Source organism: Bos taurus, chromosome 28 (assembly GCF_002263795.3).
Source record: "Bos taurus isolate L1 Dominette 01449 registration number 42190680 breed Hereford chromosome 28, ARS-UCD2.0, whole genome shotgun sequence".
NCBI lineage: Eukaryota > Metazoa > Chordata > Mammalia > Artiodactyla > Bovidae > Bos > Bos taurus.
The window spans coordinates 22,567,898-22,590,949 of record NC_037355.1 but is presented as its reverse complement, the minus strand read 5'-3'; the positions used below and the strand labels follow the sequence as shown (position 1 = coordinate 22,590,949).

General features: G+C 35.8%; 1 protein-coding gene across 5 annotated transcripts in view; it reads left to right on the top strand.

The window, feature by feature from the left end:
• The window catches only part of CTNNA3 (catenin alpha 3), a 1,905,103-nt gene that overhangs the window by 1,588,843 nt on the left and 293,208 nt on the right, over positions 1-23,052 (top strand).

The following is a 23,052-nucleotide window of genomic DNA, read 5'->3' as shown; positions in this document are numbered from 1 at the left end:
ATGTTCTTGATTTTTTTTTTTGGGGGGTCTTAAATCACTCTGGGGAGGTTTGGTATTTTGTGTTTGCTAAAGATGATATAAACACAGAATATATATACAAGTACTTTGGAAACAGCACAGTCCTATACAAATTCTATTTCTTTCAACTATTGCTATTCAGTGGCAATATATATTTTGATTTAGTTAAACTTTACTGTATTGTTCTGGAATAGTATTAGTCCAGGAATGCTCACAGAAGCCCAATGTCAATTTGTGGTTGCACTTTCTGTTTGCGATCTATTACCTGAGGATTATGTAAGGGGATAGACATTGGCAGGTTTAAAATTCTTTTCATTTTTCCTCCCCATGTTTGAGCGGCTACAGAATTACTAAATCCTATACAATCTCCCTTTCCATTCATCTACCTACTTCTTATTCCAGAAATGACAAACCAAGATCATTAGGCATTTTCACCTCTTCCTGAGCCTCATCTACTGCCTAGGAATCTTGAAACTCTAAGTGGGGTGGAAACTTGAGCCCTGATAAAAACATTTTTGATATTCTTTCTCCAAATTTTCTCATTAAACACTACAGAGAAGAGGTGAGTAATACTGACAGAGAAGCTGATCGTGCCTGGGAGAAAAACTGTGGTGGTGAGAACAAATTACATCATCCCAGACTAGCTTGCATTGTGCTGTTTCAGCTGCTATGAATGACTATAGAAAAATATTTTTTATTATTGTTTTATTAATGTTTTTATTACTATGGCTAACTAAATCAGGTAGAAAATTAGTGATAGTGATTTTGGTGTTGCCACACTGCTTCAGTCCAAACACAATAGTATGATGAGAGCCACATGGGGATCACCAGCTCTCATCTCTTTAAAATTTGAATTCATAGATTTAGAAAGGAATAAACACATCTAGGTCTAAATAAATTGGAATAGTCAGGTAACCTTTTGCTTCCCCAATTTATTGTCTCTGTCATAATTGGTTTTACAATGTAAGAGGCACCACTATTTAAAATGTTTTTTTTGGCAAAATAAATGGATGGCTTATCTAAAAGATAGGCTCATTTTGAGGGAAGAAACAAAATCAGAGCAGGATATGTGGCTAAGACATGTAGAACATTTTAGAAAAGATTCTTCAGCCATCTCATGGCTATGCAATCTCCAAAAGGAGGGAATTGTACATTGTCTATTTTCAGTGATGTTCTTTGGGAAAGAGAAACACTTTCTCTGGTTGTGTATCATACAAAAGAAGCACAGTGACCTTATACCCCCCCCCCCGAAAAAAAAGCCTCTCCCTTGGAGTGCCTACACACGTTTTTCTCATTAAACATAATGGATAATTTTCATAAATGCCTTACAGTAACAGTGTGGCCTTTAAGGATCAAAATATGTATCTTCTAGAAAAACATATATTAAATAATAGCATCCAAAATCCTACATTATAAAAAGGCTTATTTTCTTCCTTATCTAGTTTTATAGTGTTTTTCCTTTTGGGTGAATTGTAGTTAGATACTATTTATTTGCACTCACCAAAGTATACCACGTTCTGAGAAAGTACATGAAAACTAAATATACACACATATCCTTTCCTCTGTCAAGACACTATCTTTAGAAAGTACTAAAGACTACCAGTGTGTAATTTTATTTTATTAATTAATATTTAAAAGTTTAGAGGAAAAAGAGTTCAGTTCAGTCGCTCAGTTGTGTCCAACTCTTTCGGACCCCATGGACTACAGCATGCCAGGCTTCCCTATCCATCACCAGCTCCGGGAGCCTACTCAAATTCATGTCCATTGAGTTGGTGATCCCATCCAACAATCTCATCCTCTGTTATCCCCTTCTCTTCCCACCTTCAGTCTTTCCCAGCATCTGGGTCTTTTCCAAACAGTCAGTTCTTCACATCAGGTGGCCAAAGTATTGGAATTTCAGCTTCGACATCAGTCCTTCCAGTGAATATTCAGGATTGATTTCCTTTAGGATGGATCTCCTTGCAGTCCAAGGGACTCTCAAGAATCTTCAATACCACAGTTCAAAAGCATCAGTTCTTCGGGGCTCAGCTTTCTTTATAGTCCAACTCTCACATCCATACATGACTACTGGAAAAGCCATAGCTTTGGAGTAGATATATGTTTTAGTAAATTCCCAGCCTGTGGAGGTGGACAGACCTTGGTCAGTGTGATTCTATACTTTATTACCTGTATAATGGTGGTTATATGCTAATGAATGCCTATAAATTTAAAACGTCCCATAAGATAAGCCAATCTTTCATTTTACAAAGAAGAGGTTTTTTTAACTGGACAATTTAATGAAAAAATCTTTCAAGAGTATAGGTGAAATAGCCCAATATTTGAAAATTTCTTAATATATTAATTTAAATTATACTTATAATTTTTTTTAGTTGCTAAATTGGGACAAACACTTTTGCAACCCCGTAGACTGTAACTGACCAGCCTGCTCTGTCTATGAGATTTTCCCAGCAATAATATTGGCATGGGTTGCCATTTCCTTCTCCAGGGTAATCTTCTTGATGCAGGGATCGAACCCAGGACTCCTGCACTGGCAGGCAGATTCTTAACCACTAAGCCACCTGAGAAGCCCATATTTATAGTACAAATTGTGTAATACATCTTAATTCAGATGTTATGTGGTCTTTGCTTAGATGTTATAAAACCCTTTTTTTATTATTCATTTGTCACTTGAGACCTCAGTAGCTTCATCTTTAAATCTTGGCATCTTCTAAAACAATTGCTCAAAGAACACCACTCTGTTTGAAACAATCAAATTTATGAATCTATGAGTGATGTTACGATTGTAACATGTATTTCACAAACATTATTCCAGAGAATTAGGTCATTCCCACCTACTCATTTATTCCACAGGTATATATTCATGATCTCCATAATGTAACCACTTACTTTGATATGGTGATTTTCAAAGTGTTCACTTAAAATTATATATGATAGTTAATAATTGTGAGACAATATACCCATGAATTGTTACTAAATTTGTTACATTTATTTGCCTTTTTCTTTAAACTCATGTAGGTAACCTCTATAATCAGTCCAACCTAGAATTAATTCCCTAATCATAGTGATCAAAATAAAATTATTGAGTACATACCTGGGCTTCCCCAGTGACTCAGTGGTAAAGAATCCATCTGCAGTGCAGGAGATTCAGGAGATACAAGTTCAATCCCTGGGTCAGGAAGATCCCCTGGAAAAGGAAAAGGACAACCCACTTCTATATTCTTGCTAGAAAATTCCACATACAGAGGAACCTGGAAGACTACAGTTCAACAGGTCATAAAGAGTTGGACACAACTGAGCAACTGAACATACACATACCTGGTAAATGACTAAATTTGTAAGGAACAAACTATAAAGTGACCACCTTTTTCCTAGTAACAGTTATGTAATAAAGTCCTTCTTTTATAGGTGCATATATTCATTAAACTTGTATGTCTCTTTTTTTCCCCCTTGGATAAATTAGTGGTAATGATATTACCAAGCTTTCTGGAGAGTGATGAGGTTTAAATTAGCACTTTTAGTGCCTTGCACATAGCTAGTACTTAACATGGCATATAAATGGTAACTTCTTATAATTATAAAAAATATTGCCAACTTTATACTATATTTTTTAATGTTAAGGATTAAAGATTCTTTTAAAAGACATACACATAGATAATGCATCCACACATTATGATAGTCCTTATAGGTAAATTTATTATTTTTATCTATTTATAAACTGAATCTAAATGAAATTTAAAAATAATGATGCAATTATGCATCAACTAATATATATTTATTATTTGTCATTTAAATTTTTTGTTTAAAATGTATTTACAAGGGAAAAGTATGTGTATAACCATATTAAAATTTGGGTTTATGAGTTGATGTTGGTTTTTTTTTTTTTTGCTATTTTCACCTTGCATACAATGGCAAGTCTTAGTTTTCACACAAGTTGGAGTCAAGAAATCCATTTCTAAATTGAGGGTTGAGAACTTGGAATATGTTTGCTTATAGAAGCAATATAATTGAAGATGTTTTGATTCCCAGAATAATTTTCCAAAATACACTCAATCCACATTATTTTCAAAATTGTGTGTGTGTGCATGCATGTGATGAATTATTAAAGAATACATTTGTATAGCAAATGAGCAGAATGAAATAAGAAATAGATACTCACGTTCAAAACTATTCTTGAAGGAAAGTCAAGTTTATTTAGTGGACAGGAAAGTACAAAATAGAAAAATTCGTGCATGTTTTGAAGCAGGCTTCTCAGCATGTCTGTGAGCTTTTGAGAATGCTGACATTGATTTTTTATGACAAATTTCATGTCCAAATGTATTGATTTTTTAACATTAATATTGAGAGAATTTTAGCTTAATTCTATGAGTTTGTGATTGTGCTCAACTTCTGGTATTGTTTATGCCCTTACTAATGTATGTGTTTCTTCATTTGTCAAGTGTTACTTGGGCTTCTACTCTGTGCCCTGGTACTCGGAATAGGCATTAGTAATCTCAGAAGGAATGAGCTATGGTACTTGCTGCTGCTGCTCAGTCGCTTCAGTCACGTGTCCAACTCTGTGCGACGCCCCCATAGACGGCAGCCCACCAGGCTCCCCTCACTGGGATTCTCCATGCAAGAACACTGGAGTGGGTTGCCGTTTCCTTCTCCAATGCATGAAAGTGAAAAGTGAAAGTGAAGTTGCTCAGTCGTGTCCGACTCTTAGCGACCCCATGGATTGCAGCCCACCAGGCTCCTCCATCTATGGGATTTTCCAGGCAAGAGTACTGGAGTGGGGTGCCATTGCCTTCTCCGCTATGGTACCTATAATCTTGCAATTCAAATTAAGAGGAGGAGGCAGATGTTTCATCTTATAAATCCCTTAGTGTTAAAATGCTGTAATGGAAACATGAACAGATAGGAGGACAAGGGAGGGAAGGAAATGGTCACCTATAGGTCAGTGAGAGCGCAGATACCAGTTATGAGTGTCTGTGCTGCATGCTAAATCACTTCAGTCATGTCTGACTCTTTGCAAACCTAAGGTCTGTAGCCCACCAGGCTCCTCTGTTCACGGGATTCTCCAGGGAAGGATACTAGAGGGGGTTTCCATTTCCTCCTCCAGGTGATCTTCCCAACCTAGGTATCGAACCCTCGTCTCTTGCATCTCTTGCCTTGGTAGGCAGGTTCTTTACCACTGGGGCCACTTGGGAAGCCCAGTTATAAGTTTAACAATGCAATATTCAGTACTGTGACAAGATACACATCTTGAGGGGAAGACAGAGGCAGAATTTTGGATGATATTTATACCATACCAAGGTTTTGGAAATTTATCTTATATATAATAGATCCAGTGAAAGGTTTTGATTAGGAAAGTGCTCTTGTAGTTATAAGAACTTTTTTTTTTTTTTTAATCTGTAAAATAAGGGGGAAAAACTTGGTGTTTTCCATCCCATCTTCCAAAATTTTGTGATTTACCAGCATAGTTGAGTCATTATTTTGTCTGACAGAAGAAGCTGAGAGAGAATGAGAGAAGTTGAGTGAGAAATTTAGAGGTGTTGATTGCTTATGTCAGCCATCATGTAGTATCAGCAACCAAGGAAAACTTGACTGCTATAGGAGTAAGCCAGAAGTGGAGAGAGAGAGCAGTATGAGACTTTTGCCTTCATTCCTCTATTTAAATAACTATTTTACAAGAACCTACTCTTTGTGAAGGGGCTTTTACTGAGCTCTCAGTGTATGATATAGATTTTTGTTTTTTTACTTTACTTTGGTAACTTTATTAGAAAACAAGAATAGAAGTGAGTCTATGAAGTTGATTCTAGTCCCACCTTCAAACTTCAGTTCTTTAGTTAAGAATTTAGGATTTTCCATGTAGAAGATAAAGTAATAAATGTGAAAGATTATGGTCCCTGTTAGAATTTATAACCTTGGTAGGATGGAGAGATGGATCAGAAGTAATTAGATATAAGCACAAATAATATTCTCTTAGGTCTTTATAGGGTAGCTAGATTTAGCTAGTAAAAATATAAGACAGTGATTAAAAACATAATATTAAAAGTATTTGTTGACGATCTGAAATTCAAGTTTAACAGGACATATTTTTCCTATAAACCCTAGATGTTCATATTTTTTTCTGATGGATTAATAAAAATAGGTAATTTCAGTCAGTTTTTTAATGTTTGTGGTGTATAGCCTTATATAATTTGACATCTGCATACACCACAAAGTGATCACCACTTCAGGTCTACTTACCATCCATCACCGTACAATTCACCCTCTTTCCTTTACCCATTTTGCTTACCCCCTAGCTCCTTTCTCTTCTGATAACCACTAATCTGTGCTCATTGCTCTGAGTTTGTTCTTATTTTATTTTGTCTCTTCTTTTTTGTTTTGTTTAGATTCCACACATAAGTAAAATCATATAGTGTTTATCTATCTTCATCTAACTTATTTCATTTGGCATAATACCTTCAAGGTCCATCCATCCTGTTGAAAATGTCAAGATTCCATTATTTTTATGGCTGAGTTTTATATATACGTGTGTGTGTGTCTGTGTGCATGCACACAGACACACACACACACATGTACGTGCTAGTTGCTCAGTGCAACCCCCTGGACAGAGGACCCTGCCAGGCTCCTCTGTCCACGGAATTCTTCAGGCAAGAATACTGGAGTAGGTAGCCATTCTCTTCTCCAGGGATAATCTCAACTTAGGGATTGAACCTAGGTTTTCTGCATTGCAGGCATATTTTTACCATCTGGGCCACCAGGGAAGCCCTTTACACACACACACACACACACACACACACACCCATTTATGTTGTTTCCATATCTTGGCTATTGTAAATAATGATGCAATGAATATAGGGATGCATATATCTTTTCAAATTAGCACCTTTATGTTCCTCAGATAAATATCCAGAAGTGGAATGACTCTGTTGATTTTTTTTTAATTCCTTCTTTTCCTTGGAAAAAAAATTAATTTCAAGAAAGAGTGTTCCAAACAAGAGCATATTTCTTTGTTGATGTTTTAACATTTGAGATTATGTCTAGTTCAAAATTATGGTCCTCATGTTTCCTTTTATTCCCTAGAATTATTCTGTGATATTTCTATGATTAGTGTTTTGTTTTTATAAGAGTGAAATCGCTCCATGTATTACCTAGGTTTTCTTGAAAATTCAGAAAGTTCATTTCAACACATTTGTGTTTGTCACTGTTCAAAAATATTTTTGTGGTATTCCTTGAACCAAGCAGCATTTTAAAGCATTATTTACTATTTTTAGTTTATACTTTGCTGATTCACAATTAAAATTCATTTGTTTTTGTATTATTCTCTAAATACATAGGATTTCCTCTAATTCTTTACTGTTTCAGCTAATGTCATGCTTATTCCTTTCTCTCTTTTGAGGAATCTTATTGAAATTTTCAAATGTAGCGTTAATGTTGTTTCTTTACCAGTAATTGGAATCTCCATAGAAGAGTGTTGGAGGTGGGTTTGTAAGGTTGATTCTCACCTAAACTCCAAACTTTTGCTAGTAATATTTAGTGATTTGTCTCATGAAGTGTAACCTGAACCTCAACAGTAAAGTCACCATTGAGACTTTCTTTTCTCATATTTATACTTGTTAATGCAAATGTAAAAGAAGCTCTCATTTATGGGCAAGACCTTGTTAATTCTTATTCTTCTTAGGAAGTCTAAAAGTTATAGCATATTTAGTAAAATTAATTTTATACCACTTTAAAAGAGCTTATATTCTCACCAAGAAGACCAAGACTTTAAATTTTGACAGTACTCACAGGAGAAGGTGAAATTGAAGAGCAAAGACATGGTATTTCAGAAGAGCCAGAGTTTCCAGAAAAAATATACAGCAAGCTATATTGGAGTGTGTCATTGTTTTCTTCTTCAGGGGATCTTCCCAACCCAGGGATTGAACCCAGGTCTCCCACATTGCACACAGATTCTTTACCAGCTGAGCCACCAGGGAAGCATACAGCAATATAGATAGTATATAAAAGCTCAAGGAAGATTGAAACATATCAATGGTTTAACCAAAAAATAAGAATAGAATACTGATAGAATACTAGAGAATTCTGATCATTTAGAAAGTTTGAAATAAAAAAGGAGAGTAACTTAAATGTTAAACAATAATTTATTTGAACTTTTGAAGTAGGTACAATAGCTTTCATTGATTAAAAATAGAGAATAAGAATCAAAGAAGTATAAACAACCTGAAGAATTGAAACAGCAGTGGGGTCTATTACAAGTCTAGAAGAAAAAGCAAACTTTGGAAAAACAGATATTTTTCCAAGGAGAGAAGTAAGGGTATAATTGTGACAAATATTTTGAAATATGAGGAGAATAGATGAAACCATTACTACATGGTTCAAGTCTTCTGGAAACATCTACTTTATAGAAAATAAAGTGAGATTTTGGATTATGGAAGGAGAGATTGGGTATAGGCAGGACAATTCTGCATAAAACCAATATAAAATGAATTAAGAAATTCCAATTGTAATTGAAGTCTATTTTTCTGTTTTTTGTCAAAAATATTAACACTAACAAAAAAGGTAGTAGGAATGATTCAGGATAAAAGATTAGCAACTAAGAGAAGACTGGGAATAGTAATGGAGACAGAGGGATAAGAAAGAGCTTTGGGAAGACAGGCACTGTTAGCAAAGACTAAAATGACAGAACTAAACTGACTTTTAGTCTGGGTAGTGAGTCAAGTGTAGTGAGAAGTAAGCTAGAGAAATAAATGATAAAGAAAACTAAATGATATGGTGATTTTGATGTGGATAATGGGGAAGTTTAATAGTTAATATGAATTATTAGCTAATAGTAGCTAATAGAATATAGAATTGATATCACCTGAGAAGGTTCTTGGAGAAGGAAATGGCACCCCACTCCAGTACTCTTGCCTAGAAAATGCCATGGATGGAGGAGCCTGGTGGGCTATAGTCCATGCGGTCGCTAGATTTTGAAGATGGAGAAATACTGGGAGACATGTTCTATGTTAGAAGTCAAGCAGTGTAGTAAATGAGCTAAAGAAACTGAATTTCAAAGTGTCATATGAATGGGCAACACTGATTTCAAAGTGTCAGCAACAATGGATAATAAAAAAAAAATCTCATCTAAATGCTGGAGTTAGGAGGAATAAGAGTGAATTAAAATCTTTAATCATTATAGGTGAGATGTTTTCTACAAACTGCAACCTAAAGCAATTTTGCCTTATAGCAAAATACTGTCTAGGCCTTAGCTATTAAGTTAGATTTTATATGCTGAGTACTCTTTAATACAACAAAATTTCAGTAAAATACTGTGACAACAGGGATGTGATTCGTATGCATATTTCAGAAATAGGAAGATTGAAGAGAATTATAATAGGACTGCCCATGGTCATAAATTAGAAATTACATCAAGAAAATTTTATTGGACACATTTGCAATGTAATTCTAAAGAGAAGTCCAGTCCTTGTGATACTCTCATCTATATTTTATATTGAACTTCATCTTGGTTCTTAAATCTTATTTCCAAAACTAGCCAGTATTTATTCAAACTGCTTCAGTACATTTAATAGCTCCATTCCTATCTTAAAACTTCTGTAACCCCCATGAGAACTGGTGGTCAGGTAATCACTCTGAGTTATTTTTTTTTTTGTTCACATTTCAGAAGCTGTTCACTTCATTCTGTTCACCTTGTTTACAGATCCCTTTGCTTCTGATTGTATTCTTGTCTCTCTGCCTATCCCTACTGAATTTGAAGTGAAACATTCTCCCACTGACTGTTAACCCTACCTCTATAGTATCTTCTCTCCTGAAATCACCCTCAGTCTGTTGCTTGGAAACTGTCCTGGCCTGATTCTTTATGAGACACGGTGAGGGAATGCATGTGTGTATATGTCTGAACAAGTGTGCATGCATGAGCATGCCTGTGTGTTCTTCTGAGTGGGTCTTCATTATTTAAACTTTGTAAAAATGAGCTTCTTTTTATTTTGAGAGGAACACAACATGTGATTTACCCTCTTAAAAAGATTTTTAAGTGTACAAAACAGAATTTTTAACTATAGGCACTGTTTTATAGCAGATCTCCAAAACTTACTCATCTTAATACCATATACCCATTGAACAACAGCTCTGCGTTTTCCCCAACCCCAGCAACCACCATGCTACTCTCTGCATCTATGAGTTTGACTATTTTAGACACTTCATATATGTCAAAGCATTTGTCCTTCTGTGACTGGCTTACTTCACTTAAAAAGCACATTGTTCTCTAGGTTCATCCATATAGTCAGATTAGCCAGTATAGCAAGATTTCCTTCTTTTTAAGGCTGAAAATATATATATATATATATATATAAGCTTCCCAGGTGGCACTAGTGGTAAAGAATCTGCCTATCAATGCAGGAGATATAAGAGATGTGGATTCGATCCCTGGGTCAGGAAGATCCCCTGGAGGAGGGCATGGCAACCCACTCCAGTATTCTTGTCTGGAGAATCCCATGGACAGAGGAACCTGGCAAGCTACAGTTCCATATGGTCACAACTGGATCGAACCCGGGTCTCCTGCGTCTCCTGCATTGGCAGGTGGGTTCTTTGGTATTAGTGCCACCTGAGAAGCCCATATATACATATGTATATAACACATTTTCCTTATCCATCTATTGATAAGCATTTAGATTGTTTCTATAATTTGGCTATTGTGAATAATACTTCAGAGTGCAGACATTTCTTACAAATCCAGATTTCAATTCTTTTGGGTATGTGCCTCAAAGTGGGATGGCTGCATTTTACAGTAGAAAGAAGCTTAAAATAAGTTGACAATGTATTTTTTTTCTGAGTCCCAATTCCTGTTTATTTTGAGCCCCTGAGTATTGAGTTAAAAGATAATTGATTAAAGTGCAGTGAGATTGTATATGGTAAAAGTTTTTCCATCTTGAATTGTAAGTAGAAGATAGCATGGCAGTGAGATGTTTTTTCAATTCATTAAAATGTTTGTTAGTATAAGGACATTTTAGTTACTCTACAAAAATGGATTATTTTTGTGTGATTACAAAAGACAGTTAGCTATCAGAAGGGAAATATATTCATGAAGGTAGTTAGCATTTCCTGATATTAGGTTAAAACCAACTTAATACATGTTTTTTTTATAGTCAATCTTTGAAATTTTAATTAAAAACTGATGCTGCTTCCACTAGCTTCCTACTAAATGACTTGATAAAAGCAGCTAGGCTCACCTTTGAATTCATACACCTCAGAGGAAGGAAGCCAAGGCAATGGAGCCAACTTTGAAATTTTAGGCTGGAAAACAAAATAGGAAGTCATGTTTGTAGCAAGAAGTATTACCCACATAGTGAAAATAGCACTTCAACCAAAAAAATAAGACATCTCATTTTGGGCAGGATAAAAGGAAGATTTCAACTTCAAGTGCTGGCTACTAACATTTATTTCTAGAGTAGTTGAAAAACTGGTGTCCATCATCTTAATTATAAACCCAGTTGAATCAGAATGAAAATACATTTCTTCAAAATCTTCAAAAGGAAGATAAAGACCCAGGAATATTACTTGTCTCACCAAAGTAATGAAGACAATGCAATAGACATGGTATTAAAGATCTCATGCAATTTAATGTATTATATATATATATATATATGAATAGATATAGATGATGTAGATGTAAGTTTAAATGCTGTAAGTTTTTATGTGAATGCTTTTTAAATTATGGAGGTTTCTTTTATTTCATATTTGCTAAGTCATTTCATTATTAGTGAATGTTGAATTTTATTTCTACTATTGAAAAGATAGATTTTATCTTTAACATATAAATATGGTAAATATTTTTGATAGATTATCTGATGTTGAACAACCTTAAATTCTTATAAGTATTATTATTCACACTTTGACAAACTGAATTTCCTTGGAAAGTTTTATTTAATATTTTACCTATAGACATAAGTGACATTCATCTGTGGTTTTATTTTCTTGAATCTCAAATATAATTAAAATTTATCTGTGACACTTTTCATGAGCTTCACCTTAGGACCATACCTTGTGGTTCTCATTGGGCTTCCAGACTTCAGGGAGAATAGAAATCCTGTGTATTGTTCAATACTGATGTAAATAAAAATTAATGCAGCATTTTGGCCCAACCTTATTGCATGTGGCAGGTTCCTAGAGTTGGGTAGCAGCATGCTCTCTCACATTCCCCATGGTTTCTAGAACTCCTTATGTTATCCCCTCACTGCGGATGAGTGTCAGTTTTAATTTGTCCTGCCTAATATACTAGGTCCAGTCTGTGAGCCTACTCTGATTCACTTAGCTTCAGCTGTCTACTGGGCCCATGGCCATTAGCTCATGGAGGATCCTGGTTGCTGCTGCCACCACTGCAGCTGAAATTGGCCTCAGCCTCCACTGTGGGTGTTGGGTGACTCTGGCATGAGCTCTGGTATAGCCTCTATTGCTCCTTCCTACCTAGCAGGAACCACACAGCTCTGGTCATCCTGCATAACCTACTCAAATACTAAAAGGCTCTTGTTCATCCCACTATTTCTAGACTCATGAAAAGTGCCCCGCAATGGGAGATGAGATATAGGTTCCTCAGAAGCCACCCAAAGAACCTAAAGGTATAACCTGGAAGCAAAAGGAATGAATGCCTATAGTAAATGCAAATCAGTAAAGGGTAGGAGATCTCAGGGAGTTAGATCCCTCTCTCTCCTTTCTTTGATGTACAGAGGAAGGGAGTTCTCTGAGGCTCTCCTCATGGTATTGTCTTTGTCCAAGCAGCCAATTGGATGTTTTTGTGAAGCCATAACCAGCCTGGTAAAGCATCACCTTAACTTTGCCTGGCTTTCCATACCTCACCTCCTTTGCCCTGTGCTTGCTGCTTTGGGATTGCAGCTCTCAACAAAGTATTAGCCCCTGAGCTTTGCCTCAGACACCATTTTCCAGGGAGGCTGGGCTTGACATCTATTTCTTTAACTCATGTTATCTGGCTGGCCTGTGTAGATATTTAAAATTTTTAATTCCTGTTCCACATTTCCTTAAACTTTCTTTCATTCTTATAGATTATATATACCTTTCCAATTTTGAAACTGAAAATAAATCACATTCTTTTAACATTTACACAGAGCAATTTAGGGTAAATATTATAGGACTTTCTATCAATAATTTCCTTCTTTGGAGAATTTAGAATGCTTCTAATATCACAGTTACTCTTGCTAAACATGCCATGTGAATAAGTATGTGTGTATGGAGTTAGGCAATAGTTATATTAATAGATTGACATTTTTACAACTTGATGGCAGTGTTTTAAAACCTTAATTTATAGTTCATTATTGTGGTCATAGCTAACATGTGTTCACCAAGCAGGATGTTACTTTTTTCAGAGTCTTTTAACATTCTGTATATATGTTCATCTCACTATAAAAATAGATATTTTGCCTAAGGCAGCACAAGCAATAAAAATTAGAGGAGATATGGATAATGTTCCATTAATTTCACTCTGCCTTAGACAGCACAGTGACTTACTCCAGTTGACACTTTTCTATACCAGAGTAAGAAAGATTTAAATAAAATGCATTCAAAGATTTGCCCAAGTCTGTTCTCCCATGTGAAAACTCTTGAACTATCTGGTTTGCTTCTGCTGCAGCACCTGGTATATTATTGGCATTGAATAAATGTACTATACTGATAACAGAAAGAGGTGTACGTATCTCCCAAAAGAATTTGATCCCAGGAATACATATGGATTTGTCCGCAGTAATTCTTAATAATACTATTTACATTATCAGTGGTGTCTGATAATATTCAGTCTTAGCTAAATGTAAATACTGTCTTTTGTTTCCTTCTTTTTCTTTTCTTCTCCCCCTCCAACTTGTGGTAGGTGACAAAGACTTCATTTTAGATACTGTTGATTTTTAGAAACATCTTAATGAACCTGTTTTCCACAGTGTTATCAATAGAGGAAACAAAGGGTCATCTAGAAAAAAAAAATGGTACAGGGAAGCTCTTGATATATTCTCTAATTCTCACTGATATCTAGCTGCAGTGAAATAAGTAGCCTCCATTTATCAATGGCCAGTATGATAAAACTCCTTTTGTTTTGTTAGAGATATTCCATCTAAACTAAATCTTTGTACATAGAATTCTGCCTAAATAATTTAAGTCATTTTTAAAGTGTGTGTGCATATAAGCCATTAAGAGGTTGCTTGAACTTCATGTAGCAAATTAAATTAATTTTGCTCCTAGAACAAAGTGTATTCCTTTGAATCACTTGAATAACATATAAAATATACTCAAGAATTCTCCTTACTTCAGTGGTTGGAAAAGGCAGAATAGAGCCTGATTTCAGACATACATTTACTTAACTTGGTCCTCCTACTGCTGTTCTAACATAACTAGGCTTCAGCTTGTGAATAATGAGACACTGCAAAGCCATGTCACATGGACCATCGTTGAAGGACAGAGAATAGGATATATGTGACTGGTAAATCTGAGAAAAGCAGAGTGGGTATTGATATCCTTTTCTGAAACATGTCTGTTTCAGATTCTTGACCCAAGTACATTTCATGTAGTATTCATATAAATTTCATGTAGTATTTTTAGTAGGTTTGTTTATATTTTAAATTTATTTTGACATATCAAATGTTTAGTGAGAAATTTAGTTATAATTATCTTATTGAAATATTTTCCTAAGAAGACTGTTAATTTTGTTATTTCAAAAAGCCTCTCCCAGGTCATATGCATGCTCAGTCATTTAGTCATGTCCGGCTCTTTATAACGGCATGTACTGTAGACTGTCAGAACTCCTCTGTGCATGGGATTCTCCAGGCAAGAATACTGGAGTGGGTTGCCCTTTCCTCCACCAAGGTCATACCTATAGTCTAATACTGCTGCTGCTGCTAAGTCACTTCAGTTGTGTCCGACTCTTAGCGACCCCATGGACTGCAGCCCACCAGGCTCCTCTGTCCATGGGATTTTCCAGGCAAGAGTACTGGAGTGGGGTGCCATTGCCTTCTCCGATAGTCTAATACTATGACCTCTTAATTCATTGCTCCTACAGTAGTTGTCTACATTTAGATGATCAAGTTTTGAAAATCCCCCTTGCTGTTTCATAAGCACACTGTTTCCAGAGTATACCATATTTAAATCTCCACCATTTTTTATTTCTCCCTGAAAGAAAAGACATGAAAGGTTTTATAATATAATAACTATATTTGCAGACTGTCCAAGTACTATTTGGCAGTGTTTGTGTGTGCTCAGTCACTCAGTCATGTCCGATATTTGCAGCCCTATGGACTGTAGCCTGCCAGGCTCATCTGTCCATGGGATTCTCCAGGCAAGAATACTAGAGTGGGTTGCCATTTCCTTCTCCAGGAGATCTTCCAGACCCAGGGATTGAATCCAGGTCTCCTGCATCTCCTGAATTGGCAGGTGGAGTCTTTACCACTGGGCCACCTGGGAATTCCATTTGGGTGTGTGTGGACAATGTATTCTTGTGTTTTAAAGATTCAGCCTTGTAGCACTTCTGTGTCCATAATTCTTATTGACTTCAGTGAGTATTATGCATCCATAAGAGCTATGAGATGGATTATTAGCAAACTGATAATAGCCCAGTATATGCTGCCATGATTTGGGGGGAAAGAAATCTTTTGTGAATTGTGCTTTCATACTGAAATAAATGAAGAAATGCATTGAGGAAAAAGGGTAACTGAATTAATTACTAATATGTAATTATGTTGAGAAAGCTCTATCAGATTAACATTTGATTTTACATGTTATTTTTAGGGACAATTTCTGGGATGATAACTCCTTCAGATTATATAGTTCAGCATTGGCCCTGAGATTTATTGATATGATATAACTTCCATTATCATAAAGCTATGCTAATCAACTTTCTCTGTGACTCCTAGTGGTCTCCTTGCTAAATCCAGTGACTATTTTTGAATACTTGCTTCCTTAGTCTTTCCATTGCCATTCTCTTCCTATATTTTTCTGACACCATGATCTGATTGTGTTTATCCAACACTCTGTCTATGTCTTTTCAGACTTCTTTGCAGCAGCATCCTTCTCTGCCCAGCCATTATTTATTGAGTCCCTCAAAGTTTATTTCTTGACCCTTTTCTCACTCTGCTTTCTCCCAACAGACCTGATAAATGGTCATGGCTTTCATTACTGCCAATAAATAGAGATATATACCTTTATATTTCCTAAGGAAATCTTCCTCTGATTTATTCACCAACTTTATTCACAAAAATTTATTGAAGACCTATTCTTTGTGAGGCACTGTGTACACACCAAAGATGCAATAGGGGGCAAAAAGATAAACAGCATCTGTTCTCAGGGAACAAGTAACACCTGGTGGAGGAGATATGCTTAATGAAATAATTAAATAGGATAATTTCAATCTGAGTTAACCAGTTGAAAGAAATACAGTTGCAAGACACTTATTAATATATTAAAAAAAATACAACATGGGAGATGTAAAAAATGCTTCAGTCAATGGGCAGAGAAATTGCAAAATCCCTATACATGGGAGAAAATGATATACTTGAAGATATAAAGGTAGACTAGTTTGGCTGGAGCAAGGGTCAGATCATCCAGAGTTTTTTTTGTTGTTGTTGTTCCTCCTAAATATTTGAGAGTTTATATTTAACATTCTGAGAGAAAAGAGTTTTTAGTTTATTTGTATGTGGTCATTACAGTCATCCTTATCTATTCCCTAAAAATACTGAAAGTATCATGAGTTCACTTTCACTATTGTGGAGTTCACTTCAGCTTACTTCAAGTTTTCTTATAAAGTTACTGGGATATCAAAAACAGGAAGCCTTTGTTTGGGATAGATAATTTTCACAATGTTCTTCCATTCTATTGCACCAAAATATTTTCTGGATATGTAGATGTGGCATGAAACTCCTTTCTTTATTGTAAATTATTTTCTATATGCACTCAATCCACAGGCAATATTTAATTACTGAGAGTATATGTTTATGCACATATGTATATAGTTCTGTTGAGACAGGTGGAGGTATTACTAAAATTTGGAACATACTTTCTCAAAAATCAAGATGTAGTTGGAGGTACTCACCTGGTAAAGTTTAAAAAAAATGTATTGGGATGGCCAAAATGTTTGGGTGTTCCCAAACATTTTGGCCAGCCCAATAATGTTAATTAAGCAAAAAGCTAAGAGAAGGTGTCTTTAATTCACTGAGGGACTTAATTATATGCTTCCTGGGAGGATTTAAGAATGAAGAGATACACTTTCTTGATGGTCAAGTGGAGGTAAATGGGATTCCTGGTAGAATTGTGAGGTGGCTGAGACCTCAAAAGTAATTGGATATGTTGACATTCTAGAGTGAGCCTAGATTTGAAGAGGTGACTCGGGCAACCTCACAATGAAGCCTCACCTATCCATGACAGCTGGCTGCAAGGGATTGACCACTCTGGATACTTTACTGTTCAAGGCTCATTACACATGATCTATCCCACCTAAGAAAGACAGAAAATCTCAATAGCAGAATATGAAACACAGATTTAAGATTAGAAAATAGTGCACTAATATTTCAGATTCTGGGCATCTAGTCTTAGCCAAAAATAGAGAAATGCATGGGTGTCATAGGAGTGAAAAGAAGAGAAGTTACATGGAGGCAGGGCTAGCGTTTGGGCAGCACTGCAAAGCACAGCACAAAACTTTCAAAGTTTAAGAGGATAACCGTGGAGCTACAGAGTACATTTTCATTTCTGCATGGTTTGGGTTTTCTGAAAAAGAAATCTGATAACTGGGTTAAAAGATAATCTTTGGAATTTAAAGGATGGTAAGATAATGAGAGACTCTCTGGAGAAATTGCCAACATCGGTTGGATCATAGTAAAAGCAAGGAGATTCCAGAAAAGCATCTACTTCTGCTTGATTGACTACTCTAAAGCCTTTGACAGTATGAATCACAGCAATTGTGGAGAATTCTTAAAGAGATGGGAATACCAGATCACTTTGCCTGCCTCCTGAGAAACCTGAGTTCAGGTCAGGAAACAACAGTTAGAACCAGACAAGGAACAATGGACTGGTTAAAAAATTGAGAAAGAAGTACATCAAAGCTGTATACTGTTACCCTGCTTATTTAACTTATATGCAGAGTACATCATTTGAAATGCTGGATGAAGCACAAGCTAGCGGAAAGATTGCTAGCAGAAATATCAATAACCTCAGAAATGCAGATGAAACCACCCTAATGGCAGAAAGAGAAGAAGAACTAAAGAGCCTCTTAATGAAAGTGAAAGAGGAGAGTGGAAAAGCTGGCTTAAGACTCAACATTCAAAAATCAAAGACCATGGCATCTGGTCCCATCAGTTCATGGCAAATAGGGGAAAAAGTGGGACGTGAAAGACTTTATTTTCTTGGCCTCCAAAATCACTGCAGATGGTGATTGCAGTTATGGAATTCAGAGACTCTTGCTCCTTGGAAAAAAGCTATGACAAATCTGGACAGCATATTAAAAAAGGAGAGATACCACTTTGTAGACAAAGGTTCATCTAGTCAAAGCTATGGTTTTTTCAGTAGTCATATACAAATGTGAGAGTTGGACTATAAAGAAGGCTGAGTGCTAAAGAATTGATGCTTTTGAACTGTGGTGCCAGAGAAGACTCTTTGAGAATCCCTTGGACCAAAGGAGAACAAACCAGTCAATCCTAAAGGAAATCAACCCTGAACATTCATTGGAAGGGCTGATACTGAAGCTGAAGCTTCAATGCTTTGTCTACTTGATGCAAAGAGCCAACTCATTGTAAAAGACCCTGATGCTGGGAAAGATTGAGGTCAGGAGGAGAAGGGGGTGACAGAAGATGAGATGGTTGGATGACATCACGGACTCAATGGACATGAGTTGGAGAAAACTCCAGGAGATAGTGAAGGACAGGGAAGCCTGTCATGCTGCCGTCCATGGGTCACAAAGAGTCAGATAGCACTCAGCAACTGAACAACAATATCTAGAGAAATCTATCTCCCCTGATATATATGTTTACATTTCAGAGAAGAATAAAGCCTGAAACCATGGAGACTTTTCAAAGTTGTAAACCTAGAGATTCTTGTCTTATTTTTCCTCTGGAGACTCATTTCCATTCCAAAGAACACAAGGGTCTAGAACTTCTCCAAGATAATTTGTTCACACTAGGGAGCAAAATTTTTCTTCCTCTCAGGGGACAAGTGGGACCATGTATATATAAGCTCTCCAGTTTACAACCTCTCAGTTACTGTTCAGTAGGGATAGAACCCCCTTTTGTCTATTTGGTTATTGTTGCATTATCCCAGAAAGTGTAACACTCTGACTTGATCTAGAAATCTCATTCTTTATTTCCATTGTAAATTAATTGAAGGTGGATATTGGAAACTTATCAATGGCCATAACCTCCAGGAAAACAATTGTGAAAAGTTTTGTTGGGTAGGCTTTCAGACGGTCTTATGCTTTGGGGAGTCATTGCAGTTTCAACCCTATTATGAAATTTTCCAGGAACAACCTACCAGTTGGTAGGCAGGATCTTTGGGAAGATTTAACTTGATTCACTCAGTTCTTCTTGTTCTGGAGTTAAAAGAGAGATGATGATGGGCTGGTTACCCTGCTCAGAGCCTTCCTAAATCCTACAAAAGAGGTTCCAAGATTAGAAGATATAGAAAGAAGATCATGAGTGATGGAGCATTAGAAATAAAGCAAGCATAAGACATAAGGAAGAAAAGGACATATTAGACCTCAGGTTTTGCTAGTGAAGAAAGGAACCTTAGCTCAAGTATGAGGTATGGGTAACCAGGAAGATTGGAGAAGGCAATGGCACCCCCCTCCAGTACTCTTGCCTGGAAAATCCCATGGACGGAGGACCCTGGTGGGCCGCAGTCCATGGGATCTCTAAGAGTCGGATACGACTGAGTGAATTCAATTTCACTTTTCACTTTCATGCATTGGAGAAGGAAATGGCAACCCACTCCAGTGTTCTTGCCTGGAGAATCCCAGGGACGGGGGAGCCTGGTGGGCTGCCGTCTATGGGGTCGCACAGAGTCGGACACGACTGAAGCGACTTAGCAGCAGCAGCAGCAACCAGGAAGATGACTCAGAGATTTCTTATCAATCATGTTCAAGGGACATTGACTAAGTTAGTTTTTTGTGAGAAGAGTAGTTAAAGGGGAACATCACGGCTGAAAAGATCTGTACTAAAGGCTCTGTGAAATGAGGTTTTGGATAGTATAATAAGATCTCCTCCAACTGACCTTTAGTAAACAGATTAATGATGAAGTCCACTTGTCTGATATCCACAGTACTCTGCAGCTAGTAGTAGGTCCAGAAGATGATTCTTTCATATGGCATACACTTCAATTTCTATCAGTTGAGTTGTATGTCTACTAAGAATTAACAGTGTTTTTTCCTGAAATGTCTTATTCTTAATGACGTTGAGCATCTCTTTCTGTGTTGATTGGCCCTTTTTATATTTTTTTGGGGGGGAAATGTTTATTCAGAGTCTCTGCCTATTTTTTAAATTAGGTTATTTGTATTTTTGGTATTGAGCTTTAGTACTTATTTATACAGACTAGCTCTTTAATCTGACAGTTGTTTCACAAATATTTTATACCATACTGTACATTTGGTTTCCATTATATTGATGATATCCTTTGCAACTAAAACATTTTTAATCTAGTGCACTGGGATGACCCAGAGGGATGGTATGGGGAGGGAAGAGGGAGGAGGGTTCAGGATGGGGAACACATGTATACCTGTGGCGGATTCATTTTGATATTTGGCAAAACTAATACAATTTGTAAAGTTTAAAAATAAAATAAAATTAAAAAAAAGAAGAAATCAAATATATGTATTTTTCAAATTGCTTTTGCTTATAGTATCATAATTAAGAAAACATTGTGAAACTCGAAGTTATGATATTTATACCTCTCTTTTCTTCTGAGTTATTGTTCCAGCTATTACACTTAGGTCTTTAATGTATTAGTTTTTGTATATGATGTGAAGAAGTGATCCAGTTTTAATCACATGAGTGTGGATATCTGCTTGCCCAAGTAAAATTTTTCCAGAAGTATATTCTGTCCCTAATGAATTATCCTGGCACATTTGTTCAATTAACTATCAGTGTCATTTCTGAACTCTCTGTTCCACCAAGAGAAATACACACACACATACACATCTATATGCCCGAACCACATAAACTATAGTAGTTTGAATACCATAATTTTACAGTAAGTTTTGAAATCATGAGTTGTACGTCTGCCAACTTTCTTTTTGTTTTAAGATAGTTTTGGCAGTTCTGGGTATGCTACATTTCTGTATGAATTGTAAGATAAACTTGTTAAGATCAGTAAAAAGGCAATTTAATACTGATAAAGTGAGTGAAAGTTATTCAGTTGTATCTGACTCTTTGCGACCCCATGGACTGTACAGTCCATGGAATTCTTCAGGCAAGAATACTGGAGTGGGTAGCCTTTCCTTTCTCCAGGGGATCTTCCCAACCCAGGTATCAAACCCAGGTCTCCTACATCGCAGATGGATTCTTTATCAGCTGAACTACCAGGGAAGCCCTAATACGGGTAAGAATTGCATTAAATCTATGACAACTTGGATAGTATTTCCAGCTAAACAGTGTTAAGTCTTCTGATTTATGACTGGGGGATGTTTTCACATTTATATTGATCTCTTTTCGTTTCTTTCAGTGCTTTGTAGTTTTTGGTCTTATAGTTATTTTGCCAGATTTATTCGTAAGTATTTTATTCTTTTTTGGTATAATGGGAAATGAAATTGCTTTTTAGTTTTATTTCTGATTGTCCATGCTAATATATAGAAATAAAATTGGCGATGTATGTTGGTTTTGTATTCTACAACTTTGCTCTACTTGTTTAGTATTTCTAATTGTCTGTGTAAGTGTTTGTGTGTGTGTGGGGGGAGGGGGTGTATTCTTTAGGATTTCCTATACAGAAGCTTGACATTTGCAAATGGAGACAATTTTGCTCTTTCCTTCCTAATCTAGATTCTATTTATTTACTTGTTTAACCTAACTTCTCTGGCTAGAACCTCAAGGACAATGTTGAGTAGAATACTGAGAGTGCATATTCTTGTCTTGTTCCAGGATATTAAGGAAAATATTTGGGACTATCAGCATTAAGTATGATTCTATCTGTGGGTTTTTCATGGATGTCCTTTATCCCTTTATCAGGTAGAGGGACCTTAATTCTTTTTTTTTTTTTTAATCATGAAATTGTTTTGTCAAATACTTTTTTTCTGTGACTATTGACTTAATTGTGTGTGTTGTGTGTATGTGTGTATGTAAGTTGACTTTATTCATTCATATAGTATATGGGTTATATTGACCCAGCTTGCATTCCTGGGATAAATCCCTCTTTGTGGTGGTATGTGATTTTTTGACATGTTGCTATATTTAATTTAATAGCATTTTGTTGAAGATTTTAAGATATATTATTATCTATATTTCCTTTCTTGAATATCTTTTTCTGCTGATGAATAATATTGGCCTTATAGAACAAGATGGAAAGTGTTTCCCCTTCTTTTAGTGTTGGTGAAGAATTATTATTAATTTTTAAATGTTTGGTAGAATTAACTTGTACAAATGTGTACCCTCTATTTGTACACATTTCTTTGTAGGAAGATTTTTCATTACTGACTCAATCTCTAGTTGTTAAAGGTCCTTTCAGATTTTCTACTTTTTGAGCCATTTGATATTTTTTGTCTTTCTAGCAATATGTCTATTTTTATCAGTATCTATTTTTTTTCATAAAATTGTTGTTTCTTTAAGATCAAAGTGATGCCCCCCTTTTCCCTCCCTATTTTTAGTAATATAAGTTTTGTTTCTTTTTTTTATCAGTCTAGGTAAAGGTTGTTAATTTTATTGATCTTTTCAAAGAGCCAACTTTTAGTTTTGTTGATTTTCTCTACTGTTTTTCTATTCTTTGATTCATTTGTTTCATCTCTAATCTTTATTATCTCTTTTTTCCTTCTTTGGATTTAGTTTTACCTCTTTTCTGGCTTCTTAAGCAGAAAGATTAAGTTATTGATTTAGGATC